This window comes from Terrapene carolina, unplaced genomic scaffold (assembly GCF_002925995.2).
Source record: "Terrapene carolina triunguis isolate 2854851 unplaced genomic scaffold, T_m_triunguis-2.0 Scaffold210, whole genome shotgun sequence".
Lineage (NCBI taxonomy): Eukaryota > Metazoa > Chordata > Testudines > Emydidae > Terrapene > Terrapene triunguis.
The window spans coordinates 42,358,085-42,381,474 of NW_020664561.1; the positions used below are offsets into that span (position 1 = coordinate 42,358,085).

Below are 23,390 nucleotides of genomic sequence, written 5' to 3' on the forward strand. Positions count from 1 at the left end.
AGAAGTGATGTCTGCTTTTGGAAAACATACAATTTTAAATTCACAGATGCGGCAAAGCCCTAGTGAAACATAAATAAGGATCAATTTTTATACAATTCAGCACAGTGAAACATTGTATAGGACTCACCCTTTCTCAGTGTAAAGGAGAGATACACTTGCTCTCTCTCCTGATAGGATGTAAACTATATTTGTGTGTGTGGGTATGTATATATTACAATAAATTATGCAGAAAACCTCAATGGTGAACACTCCAGGTTCAGAAGCATTTCCAAAAGATATGGTAAATTCTTATGTGTCTTTAGAAATAAATGTAATACTCTGTGGGACTTTTCTAGCTAGTGAACAGGATTTGAATATTCAAAGATTTACATTTCAATATACCATATAATTATCAGATTGTCAGTTTGCTTAAAAATAAATGTACAATCTTTTATTATAACAATTTACTTTCTCTTCTTCATAGTCAGTATTATCAGAGGTAGAAATAGCTTTCTGCTTACCATTCTGGGAAAGAAGAAATTCATCATTGTACCATAAATACCCTGGAAAGCAAAGAAAATGTTATTAGTTATTATGCCTTCATCCATAGGGATTCTAACTGCCAAACACAATGCATCAGCAGCAAAACAAAAATGAAAAAAATCTATCGTAGAAAGCACAGATCAATATTTTAATTCAGATCTGAACATATGTTACATGTACTTAGGCAGTATGGGCCAGTTTTGAAAAAGGAACGAAAAACCTAACCTATGAGAGAAGACTCAAAGAGCTTGGCTTGTTTAGACTAACCGAAAGAAGGCTGAGGGAGTCATGACTGTGCTCTAGAAATACATCAGAGGGATAAATACCAGGGACGAAGAGGAGTTATTTAAGTTAAGTACCTGGACCCAAGAACAAATTGATATAAACTGGTGATTAAGTTTAGGCTCAAAATCAGGCAAAGGTTTCTAACCATCAGAGGAGTGAAGTACTGGAACAGCCTTCCCAGGGGAGCAGTGGGGGCATGGGCGGCACTAACCCAGGCTGTGGCCCTGCCCACACTCTGCTGGGAGGCCCCACTCTCACTTCCCCTCTTCCCTGAAGATGACGGGGGCTCAGCTCCTGCTGGTGGCCAGGGGCTGGGGCGGCTCAGGCTGGCCCAGGGGACAGGCCAGTGGCCCAGAGCGGCATTGGAGCCGGCAGCCTTGGGGTTAGGCCGGTGCTGGGGCTGGCCGGCAGCTCCTCCAGCCGCAAGGAGGGGAGGGGGGCTCGGGCAAAAGTGGCAGGGCCAGCAGGCTAGCCTCTCTAAAGTGGGGGTTCGACTGCTGCCCATGAGTGGGGGCAAAAATCCTAACTGGCTTCAAGACTGAGCTTGCTAAGTTTATGGAGGGGATGGTATGATAGGACTGCTTATGATGGCATATAGCCCATTGGCAACTGGCAACAGCAAAAATCCCCAATGGCTGGAGAGAGGACAGTAGATGGGGAGGGCTCTGAGTAACTACACAGAATTCTTTCCCAGGTATCTGGCTGGTGGGTATTGCCCAGATGCTCAGGGTCTAACTGATTGCCATATTTGGGGTCGGGAAGGAGTTTTCCCCTGGGTCAGATTGGCAGAGACCCTGGGGGGGTTTCACCTTCCTCTGCAGCATGGGGCACAGGTCACTGGCAGGTTTAAACTAGTGTAAATGGTGAATTCTCTGTAACTTAAAGTCTTTAAATCATGATTTCAGGACTTCAGTAACTTAGAGATTATGGGTCTATTACAGGAGTGGATGGGTGGGTGAGGTTCTGTGCAGGAGATGAGACTATTTCACAATCCCTTCGTGATTTGGGATTGCACTTCCATTAGGATTTGTCTGTGCACTGTTTGGAAAATTTGGTTCTAGTGTTACATTTTCAATGGGGAGATGGTCATCTAATTTCCCTTTGTGCCTTTGAAAAATCAACCCCTATTCTCAGTGGTGCATTAATGTTTTGCAATGGTGTAAAATTGAGATCAATGGAATTATATTGAGATAAAACTAGAGTGACACAAATGGCAGATAAGACCCAATATTTCCCTTTTCAAAGGACTGAAACATGTTGCACTGGACTGAAAATATTATGTAAAGATTAAAATAAGAATATTCCTTAGATGGCTATTAAAAGATATTAAATATCCTTTACAATCTGCTGAAATAAAAAAGTGTTGCTTATGAATGATACTCTGTGACAGTCCTGAGAACTGAAGAAATTCAGTACAGACACCACCCTACACACCCTCACCAACATTCAATCCTGTGAGATGTAGCACAGAATCTCTCCCTCTCTTTGGCCACTGAAGGAAAGGACAACAGGGTAGCCCTCAGCAAAAGGAAAGGTAAAAGACACGTCAGCATGTCTCAATTTAGCCAAGTTTCAAAGAGGAAAAGGAAACCGCTCTCCACACCAGTTCTCTTCACAGCCCCAGTGCTTGTCTCAGAGATCTTTGCTCCTCGAATCTGAGTGCTAGATTTTGGCCTTGTTTTCCCTCAGTTTATCCCTCTGGTGTGTTGGGGTGAATTAATTGATTCCCCACAGCTGGTCCAGCACTGTTACTTTGAAAATCCCTGCACTCAGACCAGGCAATGGTTGTCCTTCCTGTGGCTGAACCCACAGGACTATACTCATTTTTAGAAACCATTCCCTCCACCCCCAAACACACACACACACACACACACACAACTTCATTTGATTTCAAAGGGAATTACATAAACATATGAGTAGTTTAGCTTGACAACTAATGTGAGAGTCCCTTTTAAGCCATGCAAAATCTTTAATTTCTAGTCACTTGGTATTATACAGAATAATTTATTTAAAAAAAATCTCAACTCCACGGTGTCCTTAGTTTTTTGGTTCCACTGACCAAATACATTCTTTAAGGGGATATGAATGTGACAGCCCCAGGCTTTAATTTTGTTCTTGCAGTGCCAGTAAGATAAGACTTTTTTACATCACAGTTTTCCATTCATTTTGCAACTAGTCTCTGTCTTTGGGTTGTGTATTACAAAGTTCAAGAAACTCACCAGATGCTCTAGTTCATGTTTGCTCATTACATTTTCTGAATCAATAAACAAAATCAAGTATTTTTAATCGCCAGTTCCTGAAGAGGGCAGCACGTTCTAGATATTATTGAATTGTAAGCTAAAACATGACAGTCCTGGCTTTACCATACTGTAAGCGGGGATGTGGAGGAGGGGAGGGACATTTTGGATATTTTGTGTAGCCAGTTCCCATGATACAATAAGCCAGGAAAGTTCTAAGCAGTTACAGACCAAGGTCAAAACTGTATTTGATTATTAAAAAGAACATTCAGATTAGGTTACCTGAAGCAATGTGTTTAGAAAGGAAACAACAAAATATCAGCAAGGACTACTTCCATGAGGAATGTGTTTTATCTTTAACACTGTAGATAACTTTTCCTATTGGCAGTGCATTGACTGTCAAAACTACTAAAGGGGTTAGATTTAATTATCTCACTTCTTGCACATTTCATCTCAATTGCTATGGCAACATTCAGTTGCCTCAGCAGCAATGCTCACTTTAATCAGATATTTCCTCACTCATTTCTCTGTGCACCACAGCAATGTAGTCAAATTTACAGCCAAACCCTGATGCCTCTGATAACACCTCTTTGGAATTAATGGTTAGGTTTCCCCCACATACACACCCACCCACCCACCCAAATACTTGCAGAGAGTTTAGCGCCCTGACAACCAAGGCTGTAAGAGATGAATAGTGTGTATACTTTAACTCCTTTCTACATCATCGATTTTATGCTGTTTCTCCCACCACTCCCTCTTTACAAGCTTCCACTTATTTAATAACCCAACCCAGCAAGCTATGGGCAGGTATTCTGGTTTCTGCAAGAACTCTATTTAAGGGTTGAAAACAGGAAACACAATATTAGCCAGACATTCCATTTCCACCCCTCCCCAAAAAGCTTTTTGTTTGATTACTCATCTCTTGATTAGATACTTCTTGGTGTATGTCATACCTCTTTAAACTCTCAGACTGAGAAATCAGGGACAAAGGCTAAAATAAAAATAATTAGTGGCAATGAACCAATACCAGGAACTACATTTTGAAAGACTGACAGTATCAAGAGACAGGAAAAGAAAAATGCACATAGGACTTAGTAAATTTTGATTATAGAAATGTTTAGTATTTTAGAAGTAGAAAAAACGTCTGGGTTGAAAATATGCAAACATCCAGGTAAACTGGGATAGCACCTAATAATGCCTAGCTTCTATGGTGAAGGGCAAATTAAAAATATATTACATGGATTCAATTAGATTATAGTAGAGACAGACAGATATGAGAGGTATGGTGGGCTCAGGGCATTAAAACATGACATATTTCCACATATTATGCATTAAAATATCCATTTGTTGTTTTGCTCTTTTAAATAAAAGCCAGTGCGGTAAGTACTATAATCTCCACATTGTCCTTGAGCTGTGGTTTTCCTCATAGTTGTAAACCTGCTAAAAGGACAGTAGTGTCGCAGCATATTTTCAGTGTCTACCAGACATTGTCTAGTACTCCATTAATGAAAGCAATTTAGGTTGCTATGTCGCCAGGATGGTTTTCCGAAACAGAACCCACAAACTAAAGTCCCAGTCCTACAAACCCTTACTTACAGGAATAGTCAATGGGATTTCTCATACAAATAAGGACACTATTCATGTTCAAAAGGGCTTGCAGGAACGGGCCCCAAGAGCCTATTTCCCTGTCACATTTATTACAGTACATACACATGAGTTTTCAGTGAGTATCCAAACAGCATTTAAGCTTTAGGGAAAGGAAAGATCATTTAAAGTTCAGGTTTTGCAATCTTGTACTAAAACTGAAGTGCAAAAGTACTTATGCCTAAAAAAATCTAATACCCACGCACTCATTGACGATAATCACGTTTGCAATATAACTTGCTTCACTTATAGAATTCATATGAAAAGTGATTCCTGTGACTTCCATGGAGCTATGCGGATTACCAGCAGGTGAGGATCTGCCCTATAATCTTCATATTATTATTATTTTTATAGTGCTATAAGTATCCATGGCCCTGTACAATTAGGGAACTTGTGCCAAACAAATAACTATTCCTTGCTCTCCTTAGTTTATAAACGATAGCAGTGGTTCTCAAACTTCATTGCACTACGACTGCCTGCTGACAACAAAAATTACTACCTGACCCCAAGAGGGGAGATCAAAGCCTGAACCCACCTGAGCCCCACCGTCCCAGGCAGCAGAGCCAAAGCTGAAGCCCAAGGGCTTCAGTCCTGGGTCGGGGGGGCTGTAACCTGAGCCCTGCCACCCAGGGATAGCTCAGTGGTTTGAGCATTGGCCTGCTAAACCCAGGGTTGTGAGTTCAATCATTTAGGGATCTGGGGCAAAAATCTGTCTGGGGATTGGTCCGGCTTTGAGCAGGGGGTTGGACTAGATGACCTCCTGAGGTCCCTTCCAACCCTGATAGTCTATATTCTATGATTCTATGAAGCCTTCAGGTTTGGGCTTCAGTCCTGGGCCTCAGCAAGTCTAATGGCAACCCCATTAAAATGGGGTTGTCACCCACCTTGGGGTCCCAACCCACAGTTTGAGAACAGCTGAACAGGAGGCACGAGTAGGTAAAACACATTACAGAGCAAACACATAGCACTGATTGGTCATGAGGGAGTGCTTCATAGAACAGGTGGGAGTTTAGAAGTTGGTTGGAGAAGGAAGGAACTTGGCTTTCATTCATAGTGGACTCAAAAAAGGCATTAAATGCAAATGGTGAAGGAAACAAAGGAATGATCGGGAACGAAAGTTGGACAGAATGCAGGGAAATCAGAAAGGAGATGTGGAAAGGGACAGAGTTAAGATCAGTTTGTCATCTCAACATGTAATTGGCAACATTCCTATAGTCTCACTTCATTACTATAATCAGTATTGTTCTCTTTTGCATTATTGAATACTTCTGAAAATGTTTCTCTGAACATAACTGTAAAAAACAACAAAAATTAATATGAAAACGTGATTGGGAAATGTCTGACTATAATATGGAAAAAGAGAGTGATTGTTATCATTTGCCTTCTATTGTTTTCATCTTCAAGCGCCTGGTATCTGTTTGCTAGCACAATTTCTAAACTCTTGTGTCGTCATCTGTTCTAGATTGGTGATGTTATAATATGGGCAGCTCTGTTGTTTGGGTCTTTTTTTGTTCTTATTTTTATTCTCAATTTCGCTCCCACTATTCTGTTCCCACCTCTGCCTTGTTCCTGCTATGTATATCCTTTAAAGTTGTCCATTTGTGCCAAATTGTAACATGATCAGATCTCTGTTCTGTGATCTGACAACCTCAAAGTTATTTTGTGAATTGTACAGTGCAGGAAAATAGTTCCTCAAATGACCAGGTCATGCCTTCCACAAAAGTCAACAAACATGTCACCATTTTTGTTCATTTCACTGCGGCCTTGTTTCCCTATATTAATTTCCCTGCCAGTGTTATTGCTCCCCATTTTAGCATTCATGTCTCCAATTACGAGGAGGACGTCTCTTTTTGGGACCTTTTCTACTGTGCTCTGTAGCTGTTTATAGAAGTTTTCTTTTTCCTCTTGGCTAGCTTGATTTATTAGACCATAACATTGCATAATGAACATGGCAAACTCTGACGTGTTTAATTCTACTGATGTGAGTAATCTCATTGAACTCAATGCTGAACTAACTGGGACTACTCATGTGAGTAAAGTTAAACACATACATAAGTGTTTCCTTTTATTATTATTATTTGCATTTTCTCTGTGTGACCATGTGAAAGACCAACACAAACATTAGGAGAAATTTGCTAACTATACAAGGGAGTCAGGGAAATTGATATACACAGGGTGCTGTCAACTGCACAAAGTTATTTTCTCTGCACAATCATTTATAATAATCCTAGGTTGTACTTGTAATATTAGTAAGTAATTAATAGTTAGTAAGTAATAGAAGTATAATTTTAAAGTTCAGAGTGTTCTTTTAATAGAGAATGATAGCCTTTTAATAGAATTTTTAAACCATAGCATGGAATTCAATAGCAGCGTATAATTCTCTATATGTTGGTTGGAGTGATTTCTGTAGGCTTCTACAGAATCCCATTAGTTTTACTCAAATTCATTTTTATAGGTTAGCCTTTATGGAAAGATCCAACAGATTTTCTATTTTCACTGTTTTACACATATGGTGACCACAAACTATTTCTCCCCCAAACCTTAAAAGAATCAAGGGATAGAGCCTAACCATTTAATGGTGAGGAGGCAGTTGTTAGGAGCTCCTACTTGGTTATATATTTATAAAATTTATACATGCTTTTATTATAGCACTACCACTCCCTAAAGGGATTATTAAATTGTTAGACAAATTAAAATTAAACAAGAGGTAAAGGTGCACTTGAACTGAAAACTGTTGAAAAATGCCTATAGGCAAGAACAAAAGCAGCAGGAATTTTTCCAACCACATGTCTACATGAACTCCTTGGAGCCTACTGTCTCTGCTCCCACTTATGCAGCAGATGTGATTTGAGAAATGCTCACACAGGTTGTCATAACTATAAAGGGAAGGGTGGCTGCTCTCCTGTGTACAGTGCTATGGAATCCCTCCTAGCCAGAGACTCCAAATCCTTTTACCTGTAAAGGGTTAAGAAGCTCGGGTAACCTGACTGACACCTGACCCTAAGGACCAATAAGGGGACAAGATACTTTCAAATCTTGGGGGGGGAAAGGCTTTTGTTCTGTGTCCTTTGTTTAAGGGGTTGTTCGCTCTTGGGACTGAGAGGGACCAGACATCAATCCAGGTTCTCCCCATCTTTCTAAACAAGTCTCTCCTATTTCAAACTTGTAAGTAAAAAGCCAGGCAAGGCGTCTTAGATTTACTTTGTTTTCTCAACTTGTAAATGTACCTTTTACCAGAGGGTTTATCTTTGTTTGCTGTACTTTGAACCTAAGACAGAGGGGGGTCCTCTGAGCTCTTTAAGTTTGATTACCCTGTATAGTTATTTTCCATACTGATTTTACAGAGATGATTTTTACCTTTTTCTTTAATTAAAAGCCTTCTTTTTTAAGAACCAGATCGATTTCTCCTTGTTTTAAGATCCAAGGGGGTTTGGATCTGTATTCACCAGGAGTTGGTGAAAGGAGGGTGGGAGGAAGGAGGGGGGATGGTTAATTTCTCCTTGTTTTAAGATCCAAGGGGGTTTGGATCTGTGTTCACCAGGGAATTGCTGAAAGGTTTCTCAAGGCTTCCCAGGGAGGGAATTCTTGAGATGGTGGCAGCGGACCAGAGCTAAGCTGGTAGATAAGCTTAGAAGTTTTCATGCAGGCCCCTACATTTGTACCCTAAAGTTCAAAGTGGGGATACAGCCTTGACACAGGTGTTGTGAATGCCAAGCAAAATGACATGTGCAACTCTGTCTCCCTTCAAGACAAAAACTGAAGGGAATCCCTGTTAAACAAGCTAAGCTGGAGACTGAATGGGGGGGGGGGGAAGCACAGAAAATGTACGAACAGTGGAGAACTTTCCCCTGATCAGAAACCTAGCAAAAGGCAGACTAATCACATAGCGACATCCAGAATATCTGGAGAATCAGATGTGAGTCCAAATAGGATATTACTGATCTCAGGTGATAAAGAAAAAATCAGATAAGAAATCTAATACTGATAGAACTGTCCTAAAACTAACTGTAAAAGATCCCTTTACATTGAAAGACTTTGACAGATTCCAGTAAAGCAGTGGTCCCCAAACTTTTCATGTCACATCCTCCCGACCCCTGTTTGTGCCCGCCCTGGGAGCTGGGGCCGGGAGCCGGGCCGCGGTGGAAGACAGGGTTAAGGGAGTTGAGGCTGGGGCCTAGCTGGGGGCGGGGCTGGAGCCAGGAGTGGAGCTGCAAATGGGGGCTGAGGCTGGGCCTGGAGTGGAGCCATGGTTGGGAGCCAAGACTGGGGGCAGGGCTGGGGTCGCAGCTGGGGGCCGAAACTAGAGGCAGATTCAGGCTGGATAGCTGGGAGGCTGGCCCAGGCCCTGCTGCACCCCTCCTCCCCCCGAATGTTTCTCCACACCCCACAGTTTGGGGATGACTGCAGTAAAGGGACCTAACAGGAATATGCAGTTGTTGATCAAAGGAAATTCAAGAGAATATTACATGCATTGTGCAAAATCAGGGATACTGAGATGAAATATTCAACCAGCGATTCATCCAGTAAAATGGGTGTTCACTAATATGCATTTACATGTGTAAATTTGGCTTTTTGCAAATGAAGTGTTATACAAATGCAAGAGATTTCAGCCACATATTTTGTGGGTGAGCTTGCTGAAAATAAGATGATAGATAATTTGGCCTTGAATGTAAAAGTTCTAAATTACTACTTCCCCTGATCCAAACCTAGTCACCATGGCTAGGCTGAAAGATTGCTGTGTAAATAAAAATGGTTTTTTTTGCAAGAGAGAGAGGTACAAGGGATGGGGAAAGAGGAGGCCTGATAGCTCAGGGCACTTGAAATGGAATACAGGGTCTTTCATCTCTAGGTTACTAATTCAGTTTTCTCAGATTAGTACTGACCAAACATTGTGAACATATAACAGGTACCCTTTCTGGTGGTTTTAGGAATGCCTAAGGTCAAGAAAGAGATGAATATGGAGACAGATATATTTTCACTTCTAGTAATCTCTCTATATCAAGGAGGCAACACTAGGGAAACTTGCACTGACAGTCACTACTGTCATCTACAGACAGAGGACTTACGGCTGCATCTTTTAGTAGCTCTGTAACCACATAAAGTTTGTATTGGCCTAAGGACTTGATCCTACCCTCACTTGCCTCTGTTTTACACTAATATAACTCTGTTAGAATTGGAGGTACTCCTAATTTGCACTGGGATAAGATGAAACTCAGCCCCCAAATTTTACATATTGGGAAACTTTATATAGTTGAAGACGACTTTCTGCAGCCCAGCTGCTCAATAATGAAACAAAAAGGGCCAATTCAAAGACAAGGAAAATGAAAACAAAGGGAATATTAATGCATGAATCAAAGGTCATATACACCATATTGTGATGTGACTTTCTACTGATGGAAATAGAAATTAATTAATCTATTACTTTGAATTTATGTATGCTTTGGCTCAAAGATCTATTCTTATACTCAAATTGTTGTACCATCCTATTTGTAGGTAGCAGTAGCTGGACACTCATACACTTTGTTGCCATATGGAAATGAAAGCACCTTGTTATATAAGAATCTATCCTTTCCTGAGAACAGAGCAGTATGAGACATCATTACTCCTAACAATAGCATCGAAGATATTTATTCTTAAAGTGCATTGCTACTCTCAAAAGTGGCTTTTTGTTCAGTAGGTACACTCTCTGGACCTGATCCATTTCCCACTGAAGTTAATGGAAAGGCTCCCACTCACTTCTGGATCAGGCCCTTCCATATACAGTACAGCTATGTGAATACCTAATTTTCTGGCTCACTAGTCAAACTGAAAATATTGGGGGGTTGGAGGGGTGAAGGAGTTTCTCAAGTAAACCGAAAACAAATATATTTTTTTTTTACTTTGAACAAAATGTTTCATTTAATTTGTGGTTTTAAAACCTTACTTAAAAATAAAATTGAAGGACAATTTGAAACAAAAAAAGTAATTTCAAATAAAAAGACCAAAATGTTTAATTTCAAAATGTCTAAAAGAAACACAGATTTTTCCCCCTGAATGTTTTGTTCTTGTTTTATTTTGACCCCCGAAAAAAACGTTTCAGCTGAAAAATTTTGCCCAGCTCTAGTATTGAGATTTCACTTCAGTGAAAAACGTTTGTACTTCCATCAGCCACAGCTCTGATAGAGTAAGTTGCATTCTCTTCCAGTTTGTGCATCATCCACTATAGCAATGAAGCCATTTATACATCCTTGTTGTGTTCAAATTCTGCCCTTGGTTACAACCGTTCAACCCCACTGAAAGCACTAGAATTGTACACGTGTAACTGAGGACAGCATTCGGCCTGCAGACTCTCTATTAATTAAGGGGATGCATAAGACAGAAAGAGTCCAGCTTGGCCTTTTAGAACCCAGGTTGAGTACAGCACTAGCAGTTTGAAGCAGTAAAGCAGTTTTTTAGTAGTAAACTGAGCAAATTTGATATGGAAATCATTGAGCTACAATGCATGTAGAACTCTGTTCCGTCATTCTCACAAAGTCACCTTTTCAGAGCAGACCTGCACTAAAATGATTCCTTTTTTGAAACAATTCAATTGTTTGATTATTTTTGTCTTATTCCCTATGAGTGGAATATAATAAAAAGCATCAGAGCGGTAGCCGTGTTAGTCTGTATCCACAAAAACAACGAGGAATCCTGTGGCACCTTAAAGACTAACAGATTTATTTGGGCATAAGCTTTTGTGGGTAAAAAACCCACTTCTTTAGCTGCATGGAGTGAAAATTACAGCTACACCTGGTGGCGGAGCTTTGTGACTTTGTCCTCACCCACAACCATTTCAGATTTGGGGCAACCTTCAAGTCAGTGGCACTGCTATGGGTACCCGCATGGCCCCACAATATGCCAACATTTTTATGGCTGACTTAGAACAACGATTCCTCAGCTCTCGTCCCCTAGTGCCCCTCCTCTACTTGCACTACATTGATGACATCTTCATCATATGGACCCACGGGAAGGAGGCCTTTGAAGAATTCCACCTGGACTTCAACAATTTCCACCCTATCATCAACCTCAGCCTGGACCAGTCCACACAAGAGATCCACTTCCTGGACATTACAGTGCAAATAAGTGATGGTCACATAAACACCACCCTATACCAGAAATCTACTGACCACTATACATGCCTCCAGCTTCCATCCAGGACACATCAGATGATCCATTGTCTACAGCCAAGGCCTAAGATACAACCGCATTTGCTCCAATCCCTCAGACAAAGACAAACACCTACAAGATCTTTATCAAGCATTCTTAAAACTACTATACCCACCTGGGAAAGTGAGGAAACAGATTGACAGAGCGAAATGGGTACTCAGAAGTCACCTACTACAGGACAGGCCCAACAAGGAAAATAACAGAACACCACTGGCCATCACGTACAGCCCCCAGCTAAATCCTCTCCAGCACATCAACAACGAGCTACCACCTATCCTGGAAAATGATCCCTCACTCTCACAGACCTGGGGAGGCAGGCCAGTCCTCGCTTACAGACAGCACCCCCAACCTGAAGCAAATACTCACCAACAACTACACACCACACCACAGAAACACTAACCCAGGAACCAATCCCTGTAACAAACCCCATTGCCTACTCTGTCCCCATATCTACTCTAGCGACACCATCAGAGGACCCAACCACATCAGCCACACCATCAGCGGCTCATTCACCTGCACATCTACTAATGTGATATATGCCATCATGTGCCAGCAATGCCCCTCTGCCATGTACATGGGCCAGACCATACAGTCTCTACGTAAAAGAATACAGACACAAATCAGACATCAGGAATGGTAACATACAAAAGCCAGTAGGAGAACACTTCAATCTCCCTGGACATTCAATAACAGATTTAAAAGTAGTCATCCTTCAACCAAAAAACTTTAAAAACAGACTTCAAAGAGAAACTGCAGAGTTACAATTCATTTGCAAACTTAACACCATTAATTTGGGCTTGAATAGGGACTGGGAGTGGCTGGCTCACTACAAAAGCAATTTTCTCTCTCTTGGTATTGACACCTCCTCATCAATTTTTGGGAGTGGACCACATCCACCCTGACTGAATTGGCCTTGTCAACACTGGTTCTCCACTTATAAGGTAACTCCCTTCTTTTCATGTGCCATTATATCTATTCCTGTATCTGTAATTTTCACTCCAAGCATCTGAAGAAGTGGGTTTTTTTTTTACCCACGAAAGCTTATGCCCAAATAAATCTGTTAGTCTTTAAGGTGCCACTAGACTCCTCATTGTTTTTATAATACAAAAAAATATATTTTTTTGCACATCCACATAATATACTATTGTTTTCTTTTGCTACATTTGATGTGTGCTGTGGGTGATGTCTTGCTTTTATATTCAACTACAAATACATAAATTAGCTGAAAGGGTGCTGGGATTTTGAAAGGAACTAAGGAAGTTAGGTGCCCAGTTCTCATTGAAATTCCATGGGAGACAAGCATCTAATTTCCTTAGGCTCTTTTGGAATCCCAGCCTATGTATATAACCGAATTTCTCAGCCTTTATTTATCCATGAATCTTAATGAAAAATCTATCTGATCAAGCACCCCATACAAAGTAATGGGCTTTGTATTTTCCTGAACAGTTTTTAGGTGTAGTATTTGTGACTCTTCTTCCTTTCCTGTGTGTGCCCTGCTCTGTATCACCTACTCCCCCCTTCCTTTAAGCTTTCATTACAACCTAATGGACTTAGCAGCAACTGGGGTCATGGTGATCAATGACTTAGGTTGTTGAGCTTTCAGTCACTGATCACCCTGAACAGATTCATCTTTGGCATACCATTGCGAGCAGCTGCCTCTGCTTAGTCTGCCAGCTTTCTGTCACCTCAAGGATTCAGTGAAGTTCAGAGACAGTGTGAGAAGGTTATATAATTCTGTCAAGAGATCACTTCTTTGACTTTTTCCAATTTCAAAGTCCCATAACATTCTTTTGCCTACCGGTTGGGCGGTATCCCGACCTGATAACTTCCAGTATATAACATACCATAACACAGCAGTATAAAGAGAGTGTGTGTGTGTGTGTGTGTGTGTGTGTGTGTGTGTGTGTGTGTGTGTACATATATAACTCCCTTGCCTTGAACAGAGTATCAAGTGTATGCTCTCATTTCTTTTATGAAAAGCATTACATAGTACAGAGGGGACACCACAGCCGGGTGTGTGTGTGTGCGTGCGTAAAAATGTCTGGTATTATTACATGTACTGTCTGTCTTCTCACGTCTTTAAATATTATGTGCCCAATTTGTAAGACTAAAAAGTAACTTTAAAATCTTGGATAAAAATATTCACAATTTACCATCTTTACTCAGAAACTCGAGTACATTTCACCAACTCAGTAAAAGGACACTGGGATCTTGAAAATGGCTCTCTCATCCAAACATTTTTAGATTTCTATAACTGCAAGAGATGAGACAATTTTTCTTTTCTTTTGCTCTATTTTTGCTTCCTTACTTAGTGCATTCCAGGACTTTGTGAGTAGTAAGTCTCAGTGGTTTGCATCTCCAACTCATCTCTGCAAGACAGTGTTGACTGGAAACAGTATCAGTAAAGCTGAAACTGAACATAAAGAGGCAGTAGACAGGAGTGTGCAGCACAGATGAAAATCACCCCTATTCACAGGGCAAGCACAAACCCAATGCACTACCTAAGCCCTATTTTGAGTGCTTAAATAGGATTTAAATGGCACACGGATTTCAGGCTGGCCTTTTCAGCAGTCAATTTCATCGAGTGAAAGGGGAAAAATGTGTCTGTGAATGTTTTGTGTGTGTGTGTGCAGGGCCGGCTTCAGGGTTTTTGCCGCCCCAAGCAGCGCAAAAAAAAAAAAAGAAGCCGTGATCGCGATCTGCGGCGGCAATTCGGCGGGAGGTCCTTCACTCCGAGCCGGAGTGAGGGACCGTCCACTGAATTGCTGCCGAATAGCTGGACGTGCCGCCACTCTCCGGAGGGGCCGCCCCAAGCACCTGCTTGGCAAGCTGGTGCCTGGAGCCGGCCCTGTGTGTGTGTGAGGGGGGCGGGGGGTTTCCTCAGGTCTTCTGAAAAGAACCTTCTAAATATCAATGGTAGAACAGAAAAATCCTAAACCTTCTATATATTTAGAAAATCAATGTAATATTCAAAGGATTGGGACTGGGGTGGGGGCGGGAATTGGTCGATTTAAAAAAAAAAAAAAAATCAGATGGACAGCATCCTTTTAACAACTTCAAAGATCTAAGAAATCTTGTCAAATGATGTGAGGCTATTTCTTTAACACCTATCCAATGAGGTGTGTGCAACTCCAAAATGGATTAGAATTGTCAGGAAATGGAGTCATGCATGCCATCTTCCATTGTACAAAAAGGAGCTCCAGTGCTTGGAAGCACCTGCAGAATTCAGCAATAATCAAACTGCATAAATCAAGTGGGTTTGCAAGATTGTTCACCATTTGAAAGTACAACATTGAAACAGAAATATAGGGCCTGATTCTCCATTACACTGCTCCTTGTGTGATCAGTTACACGAATGCAAAGTGAGTGTAAAATTCTACCTCATAAGAATGGCAGGTTTTACAGCAGCTTTTCACTCATTTTGCACATGAACAAAGACAGTGAAGAACCAACCATATTTTTGTTAATTCCCTACCCGTGTTACTTATAACCCTGAAATACTTAAAATTGAAAGAATTTTTAAACTTTAACATATGCTGCTAGTATATATTTTTCTTTGAAGTCAGCTTGGACCAGAGAACGGATGAGTCAGTTTTGTTTTCTGGGTACTTAAACTCTTTCATGGTACAATGTGAGTCATATGGTCATACGTATTTGCATTCATAAAACTGCAAAGAAAAGTTTAAATTAAGAAAATCATTTTAACTGAAATTAAAATTCATGACAACATTTCTAGCTGTGTTAGGTTTGATAAAGCCCCTTTACAACACAATCTGTCATTTGCACTACAACTAATTTGACATCGTCACTGTAAATCAGAGCTCTATATCTGAGCTCTTGTACTGCTTGTGAGATAGTCTATGACATATTAAACAAACATCCACCAAGGGTATGTCAGCGGAGACTACACCAGTGCATAACTATGTCACTGTAACTATGGCGGCATAACCCTGGGTGTTAGGTTGGCATAGCTAGGTCAGTCAGTAGTCTGGATTTTTCACCCACCTGACCTACATAGCTAGGTCAATCTAACTTTTAAGTGTACACCAGCCGTACTCTAAGACTTGTATTCAAATGAGTTTTGCTGAGTCCAAAATGGCCAAGAAACTCTTTAATTATAATTACAAGTAGGAGAATTTGGGAGTACTCAGTATTGTGTTAACCCCTTGAGTTATGTCCATATCTGATTGCCACAAGCATCTTTGTGCTTGTCTAAACTTTATTTGGAGTATTCAACAAAGCAAGGCAATCCAGAAAGTTTGCAGATAAAGCTGAGCTCCAGCCAATCCCAGAGGTTTGCTTGGCTTTTAGAAGAAAAAAAGAAGAAGTTTGTTTATATACTTTTCAATGAAGTTTTTTGCTCATAGACATGAAACCACTGGCAACACTGGGGGTGCTGTGACATCTGATTAACCAAGACCCATTGATACTTTAAAAATTGATACTTTGGCTTTTTCCGTTTACTTATGCTTAGCACAGCTGTTGCTAACCTTACACTGCTTTTCTAAAGTACCATGGTTTTTTTTAGTGAGAGTATAACACTATGTACATTTGCATTATGTTTTATTGTATTGCATATTTTCATCATCATTTCAGTCATCATGAGTCCACAATGTTATTAGGATATATCCTTTTTTTGTTTGATAAGCGACACAATATATGTTATGTCAACAGTGAAAACCCTTGGTGTAATTTTTTATCCCTATTTTCCCTTTAATAATCATAGTGCATCATTACATATCAATACATCAGCAATTTTTTATTTCATGAACTTTCAACATTACATGGTCATCTCTCCCAGGAAGACACCAAACTGGTCATCCATAGTTTGCCTACAGAGAACTCACAATGGAGCTCTTTTTTTGAATAGCTTTCTAATAAGTAAATGTACTGGTTTCCATTGACTGAAAATGCCTGCACCAGGACACAAAGGCAGACTAAGAAGTCTTTTCGTATTTCATCAGTAATCAGGTCACTGCATTGACTCCTTGTATAACACTGAATAGATTTTAAGATTCTGTTATTAACATATAAGGTACTGTCAGTCCATGATCTTACCACTTCCTATCTTATGGAATTGATTACATATTCTCTTTGTCTTTTATTCTGCCACTCTTTGTTTGCTATCTGTTCTGAGGGGTTTACCATAAGCTGAGAGCTATTGCCTTTAGGCAGCGTATAGCACTGTATCTGTGGAATTCTTTTCTTTTGGACAGTAGAAAAGCTAAAATGACTTACTTTTAAAAACCAAACCAAATTGTTGTCTTTTTAAATTGGATTATGATTAGCCCAGCTGTTATTTTAATTTATTGTTTTATTGCTTTTGCAAAGTGCTCTGGGATTTTTAAGAAGATGCTAGGTTTGCATTGGACTGTATTATTTAATCATTGCAGTTATCATTATCTTGGTCATTAAACTAAAAACCATCTGTAGTGTTTCTCAAATAATGTTTATCAAAATTTAAGGGTAAATATTATTAATAATTATGGCAACCTGGAAAGCGTAATTTAACCATAAATAAAATAAGGAAAACATAATATGAAATCCCATATCAATTCACTCAAATAAAATCTAACAAACTGTATTTACAACTAAGATATCTACGGCCGGATCCTGCATTTTTTCCACACCCCAAACTCTTCAGGAATGCAAGATCCAGACACTAGAGTACCTTTTTAGAGAGTAAAACCAGAGATTTAGGGCAATATGTCAGCTAGTGCTTTTGATATGGATCTCACATTAAGTTGACCTTTACTGGTGAAAAGAAGCATTACCTGTAACCAGCTGCTAAGCCTGCTTTGACCTGTCGCAAGTCCCAAGGCTATGCAGGTGCAATATACTGTTTTCGTCCTTGTCTGCGGCAATTCTCACAATCAATGTAATCTACTTGCATGTTTCCAGCAGTGAGGGAGGCCATGTTATTAAGAGGTAAGAGTGAAGAACTGAGAGGTAGGAGCATCCTGGTTCTAATCCTGATTGAGTCACTGAAGGAATGTGTGCCCTTGGGTAAGTTACTTGCCCTCCTTATAATGTCAGCCAGCTCAGCTGAGTGCTGGGTAAAATGCTCCCTTTGAAAACTAGGGATGCACCATCTGAACTGAGGTTTACTGAGTACATAGATTAAGGGGGACAAAAAAAAAATCTTGTTAAAAGGTATATGAAAAATGGTGTTAATGAGGCCAATCCAGGGTCTGATTGGTAATGTATAAACTTAACATGTTTCAGAGATAGAGTGGTAAAAATATGCTCAAACTGCTAAAAAGGACTATCACATAGTCAGATGCACTTATTTGGTACTTCAGTGATATCATACCCCCTTAGAGAAGAGTACATTTAATACGGGACTGTCTTGGAAAACGCTTAAAACGTGGCACAGAAATAGGTGCTTTTGTTTATTTTTGAGGTTTGTAAAGTCAGGCTGTTTTTGGAAACAGTGCTGCAATAAAGTATTAAAATTGTTGGATGCGGTGGCACAATTAACAAATAATAATTGCCATTGGAGTCTGGCTGGTGATTGGCTGCCAATATTTTCACATGGGACTCCCACAAAAAATGTGCCCTTTTAGCCCGGGCTCAACCCAGAAGTGCAAAGAATATGGGTGAGGGACTGGAGAATCTATTTATGTCTCATTTACAGTGAAATCCACCCTAGTGCAAAGAGCCAGGGGGAAAAAAAAGCCTACACTCTTACAGTTCCTTTGTACTCCCTAAATCCCATGTAAACTCTGAAAATAGGGTTTACAGAGGTCTCAAGCAATGCATAGTCCTTGTGCTAGCTCTTTGCACTGTAAATAAAACGGTCTCACTTCAGTACTACAAAAGAGGAAGGCAACATCACTCAAACAAACAAACATATTAAGTGCACTTGCTGAAAATATACTTTTCTCTTGAACAACGTGCTGAGCGTACTGGCAGTATAGCACAGGGCTCACCTCTTGTCATTTGAAAGGGGGTTTAAAACTCTTGTAGAAGGTCCCATCATAACTTTCCCAGAAAATAATTTTTGAAAGTATCTGACCCTTGACAAAATTTTGTCCATTTCAAAGGCCAAAAATTTCCCCTTCCTCATTAGTGTTTTATGAGTCACAGGGGTAAGTTATCACTGACAGGGACGATATAGCAGTATGCAGAGATAGTATGCCTCCATCTGAGGCAGGGAAATCATCCCAAACCACATTTCAGTTTGTCTATAAAATTTTAACAAGGGCTTCCTCTGAGATATCAGAGTTCTAGCCAAGCTCGACCAACACTAGTCACCAAATCCTACAGTGAAATCAACATAGGTATATCAATTTATACCAGATTAGGATTTGGTCCAAGGAGTCATCCATTTAGGTTGTGATATAAATAATTTGTTACATTGGACTAGTAATAACTAGGGGTGTGGAACCTAAGGGGTGTTTTAGTACAGAACAGAAATGAATTTTGAAAGATGTGAAATGACTAGATATCTTTACCAACATTTGGAGAGGGGCCTTTTCTGAACTATATCCTAGAAAGCAGCTTTAAAAACCATCTAACACAAAGCTTCTCAAACTTCTTCCCAGTGAGCAGACCACATCTTATTAAACAATTGCTTTGTTGATCATCTCCTCCTCCCATCCATGGCCATGTGACATCCCTGTGGGAACTAAATCAAATGTTTACATGACATGTGATATTTGGCAAGTATATAGGAAATGTAAATGAGTTAGTACAGTAAGTGGATGTGTGTATAGGTGAAGCTGGAACTGAGCACAATGTGATGTGCCTTTTCTCCATGGACCAGCAGTGTTCCATGGAACAAAGTTTAGGGTTAGCTGATCTAAAGGTAATAGCAGTTTACTGTGAACAGAGCATCTAACTTCACACAAGTAAGGAAAGAATAAACAGTACTGAAAAATGACTGTGTTAAAGAAAATGAGTGCTTAGTAGCTAAGATGCTAATACTTATGGAAAAAAGGTGTATTTAATTAAACCACAAGAGATGGTACAGTGTGTAATTTTTCAGCTTACAATTTTTGAATTACTGTTATATGAACTGTGTTGCATGAAACAGAAAATAATGTATCTTTTTTTCCCAACTGCCCCTCATTCATGAATGAGGAACTGCCCCTCATTCATCAACAGGGTGTCGAGACTTACCAGCTACATTCAGAAGCACATATGTTAAGTTCTGCCATGTACGTTCTATAGCACTTAAGTGAGTAATACTAATTGTAAATAGGAGGATCCTACTGTACAGTTATAAATTGTGGGAGCCTTCTGCAGTGACTTCTTTGACCCAGCAAAGGACAATTAATGTTTGCTTTCCCTAGAAACGAGTGCTACGAAAAACAAAGAGCCAGAGCCTCAGCTGGCACAAATCAGCCCAGCTGCATTGACTTCAGTGGAATTGCATCCATTTACACCATATCAAAGGTACCACGTCAACTACTTTTCAGTGTCGGGACCAATCCTACACACTTCTATCACCTTCGAAAGCAGCTTTGCCCAAGTGACCCTGGCTGCAGATTTGGATTTGACTTTTTTGGTAGCCCTCTTTTGAATGCTTTAAAATATTTGATTCTTCTCATGATTGTGCTTTTCTACAGTTAGCCATTAGGTGACTTTGTTGATTTTCTAGTGCTGCAGAAAAAATTGGGCAGCCCTTTTGGTGCCTTCTCAATTTACTAGCACTGTGTCCCCAGCAGCAATATTTGGAGGGACCCAGCCACAGGTTAACGGCTCCATTCATTCTTTCTTCCAGAAGTTAACGGCTATTCTAGAGCTCTAGGAGACAAAAGCCAAACATGCATTTTACCTTAGCTAGAGGCTGCACTGCTATTTTTTTTTTCTTTTAAATCTGAGCGAAGGAGTAATGGACCTTCCCACATCTACTTACAACAATATGAAGGTCAAAATTTGGTCCTAAACAGTAAATATATGACATTAAAAAACAGCATAAAGAAGATGACAATATTTGCCAGCCATTACCACACAGTTACCAGAGATACTTCCCCTTCTTAATACGGAAGGAAATTGAGGTGATCTCAGAAAGCCCTGTCTGGTAATTGCTAGCAAATGTTTATTTCTTTAATGGTAAAAGAATGCTAGTAACAGCGTACTGTCCATAGTACTGTGGGGGCAATCTGTGCTCTCAGGGACAGCACTATAAGTTAATTGAAGCTAACAGACTTTCGCTGGATTGTCATTTTCTTACTAAGTGCAGAATTTGGCATATTTACTTTAGAAGTATCGACTAAAAGGCCTGATTCTGCAGGCAGACAAAAAACTGCCATTGAAGCTGCTATTGGAAATTCCAGATGAAAAATTTCCAGATGATTTCTAATAGTACCAGTTGGTGACTAGAATTCTAGAACACAGCGAAGAGTATATTGATCTACTGGTTCTTAAGGTTACTGGTCCTGCAGCAAAAATAAAAAGAGGCTGGCAGCAGACACCAATGGACACCAGACGAAGAGCCCATGACTGCATGGCTCATGAGCCTGCATAGCTTCTAACTGCAGGTTAACTCTTGCTTCTCTGTTTTTATTGTTTGAAAAGAATTTGAATATCCCTGTTTGAAGGATTGTGACTAAAGGTAGGTTTTGGAGAGGATTCAGTGAAGCATGGTGGTGCTGGATATAGCATCAGAGAGAAAGGAACAAAGAGCCTGAACATGAAAATGATGGGTGACCAGTGATAAGATGTAGACAAGGACAAGGACTGGAGCCTTGAAAACAAAGGATGAAGAGTCCCACAATTATGTTTTCAGAAAAGGGAAGTAGCATAGGCCATCATCCCCTACAGGTAATTTTCAAGGGGTACTTTCCCTAAGGCAGATTAGCTAGTGTTGTTTTGTTGATAAAATTGCAGCCAATCTAAGCAAATCTTCCTAAATCAGTATGTGCATGTCTGCCTTCTGCAACAACCATAGAAATTCACTATTAAATGAAAAGGTTCAGTGAACAACTATGTGAGCCTAAACTGTGAACTACCTTAAATCTCTTATATATAGGTGGGGATTGTTCTCCAGTTTTTATCTAGGGGAGGGGGGGGGAGGGGAAACAAACAAACAGGATGCACTACTCCATCCCCAAGACTTTTTTTAGAAGCTGATATTTAACCTGATTCTAAGGGAACATCTGTGTTCTGTCTGCCACCAATTTAAGTAAATGGGATTTTTGCTTAAGTAAAGAGTGAAGGAGCAGACTGAAATTCCCATGTAGTTACCAACCTGCATGACAAATCTAACACAAGATTAAAACTATTTTGAGATAACTACTAGTAGGAGTCCAGTGAAATGACACAGAAGGAAATAAAGGAACCTTGTTTTATTTCCTACGTGTAGTATCCTCAAAGTGCAATGCAAGACTGATTAAAATTATTAAATCTTTTTATTGACAGGGTTAATAATAAAACTCAAATGGTGGTGCAGTTTTTCACAGATACTCAATAATGAAAATTCAAGTGCTCATTTCTCTAAGCCCTTTGTGCCCCTTTCCCTGGCTAAACCTAGATAATTGTTTTTTTGGCTAATTTCTGAGGCTGTTTAATAATACCTCCTGCTAGACATCTCATGTAAACTCAGCAAGAGGAAGCATCCTGAGTAATAGAAAAGACTTCTGCTCATTTTAAAGCTCAAATTCATACTTTTCTGAACAAAAGAGATCCCTGCTGTTTGAGTTTGGCAACTGCCAGGCCAACTGCATTGGGGAAGATTGGATTAGGAGGGGCAGCTTACTGTGCAGTAAAGTCTCCACTCTCCAGCCGGATTTTTATGTAAATTCCATTACAGTTCATGTGTTTGGAGATAATGAAATGGATACAAAACACACCAAGGTTTCCAAGTCAGCAAAATAATGAACAGGCGTAGGCATAAAGCTGATTTAATAATTCTTTTTTTAAACATTTGGTCCCTTGTATGAATAGGATTGGTATTTGTACAGTATATCTCCCTCACATGGAGTTTGCTTTAATACCTCTGTCTAAAAGCTCATGGCTCAAGAGGATGTGAGTGACGTGTGAACATCAGCTATCAAGAGTTTTTCACAGTTTAAACTCCAGTAAGCTGTATCATTTGCCACATGCTAGATTGAAGAAATGATATCAACACTCGCCAAAGATATTACCAGATCTTCATGGAAAAAATAATACATTCATTCAACAGCTTAATGTTAGTGTCTGGTAAATATAGCAATGTAATTAACCAGCTTCTATGAGAAGGGTATAGATTTGTAAATTTTAAGGCCAGAAGGTACCATTAAGATCATTCTAGTCCAGGGATTCCCAAACTCAGTTCGCGGCTTGTTCAGGGTAAACCCCTGGTGGGCCACGAGATGCTTTGTTTACCTGAGCGTCCGCAGGTATGGCCGTTCGCAGCTCCCAATGGCTGCGGTTCACCGTTCCCGGCCAATGGGAGGTGCGGGAAGCGTCTTGTGGTCCAACAGGGGCTTACCCTGAAAAAACCCCGAACCAAGTTTGGGAACCCCTGTTCTAGTCTGACCTTCTGTATAACACAGAGCATATAATCTCACCCACTAATAACTGAATGAG

At 40.1% G+C, this 23,390-nt stretch overlaps 1 long non-coding RNA gene across 1 annotated transcript in view; it reads right to left on the reverse strand.

Annotated features, from left to right (window-relative positions):
* Window positions 1–473: 473 nt before the first annotated feature.
* The window catches only part of LOC113407192, a 272,692-nt gene continuing 249,775 nt past the window's right edge, over window positions 474–23,390 (reverse strand). Inside the window, exon 3 of the long non-coding RNA XR_003369955.1 lies at window positions 474–542. This is a non-coding gene — a long non-coding RNA (uncharacterized LOC113407192). The remainder of the gene's footprint in view (window positions 543–23,390) is intronic.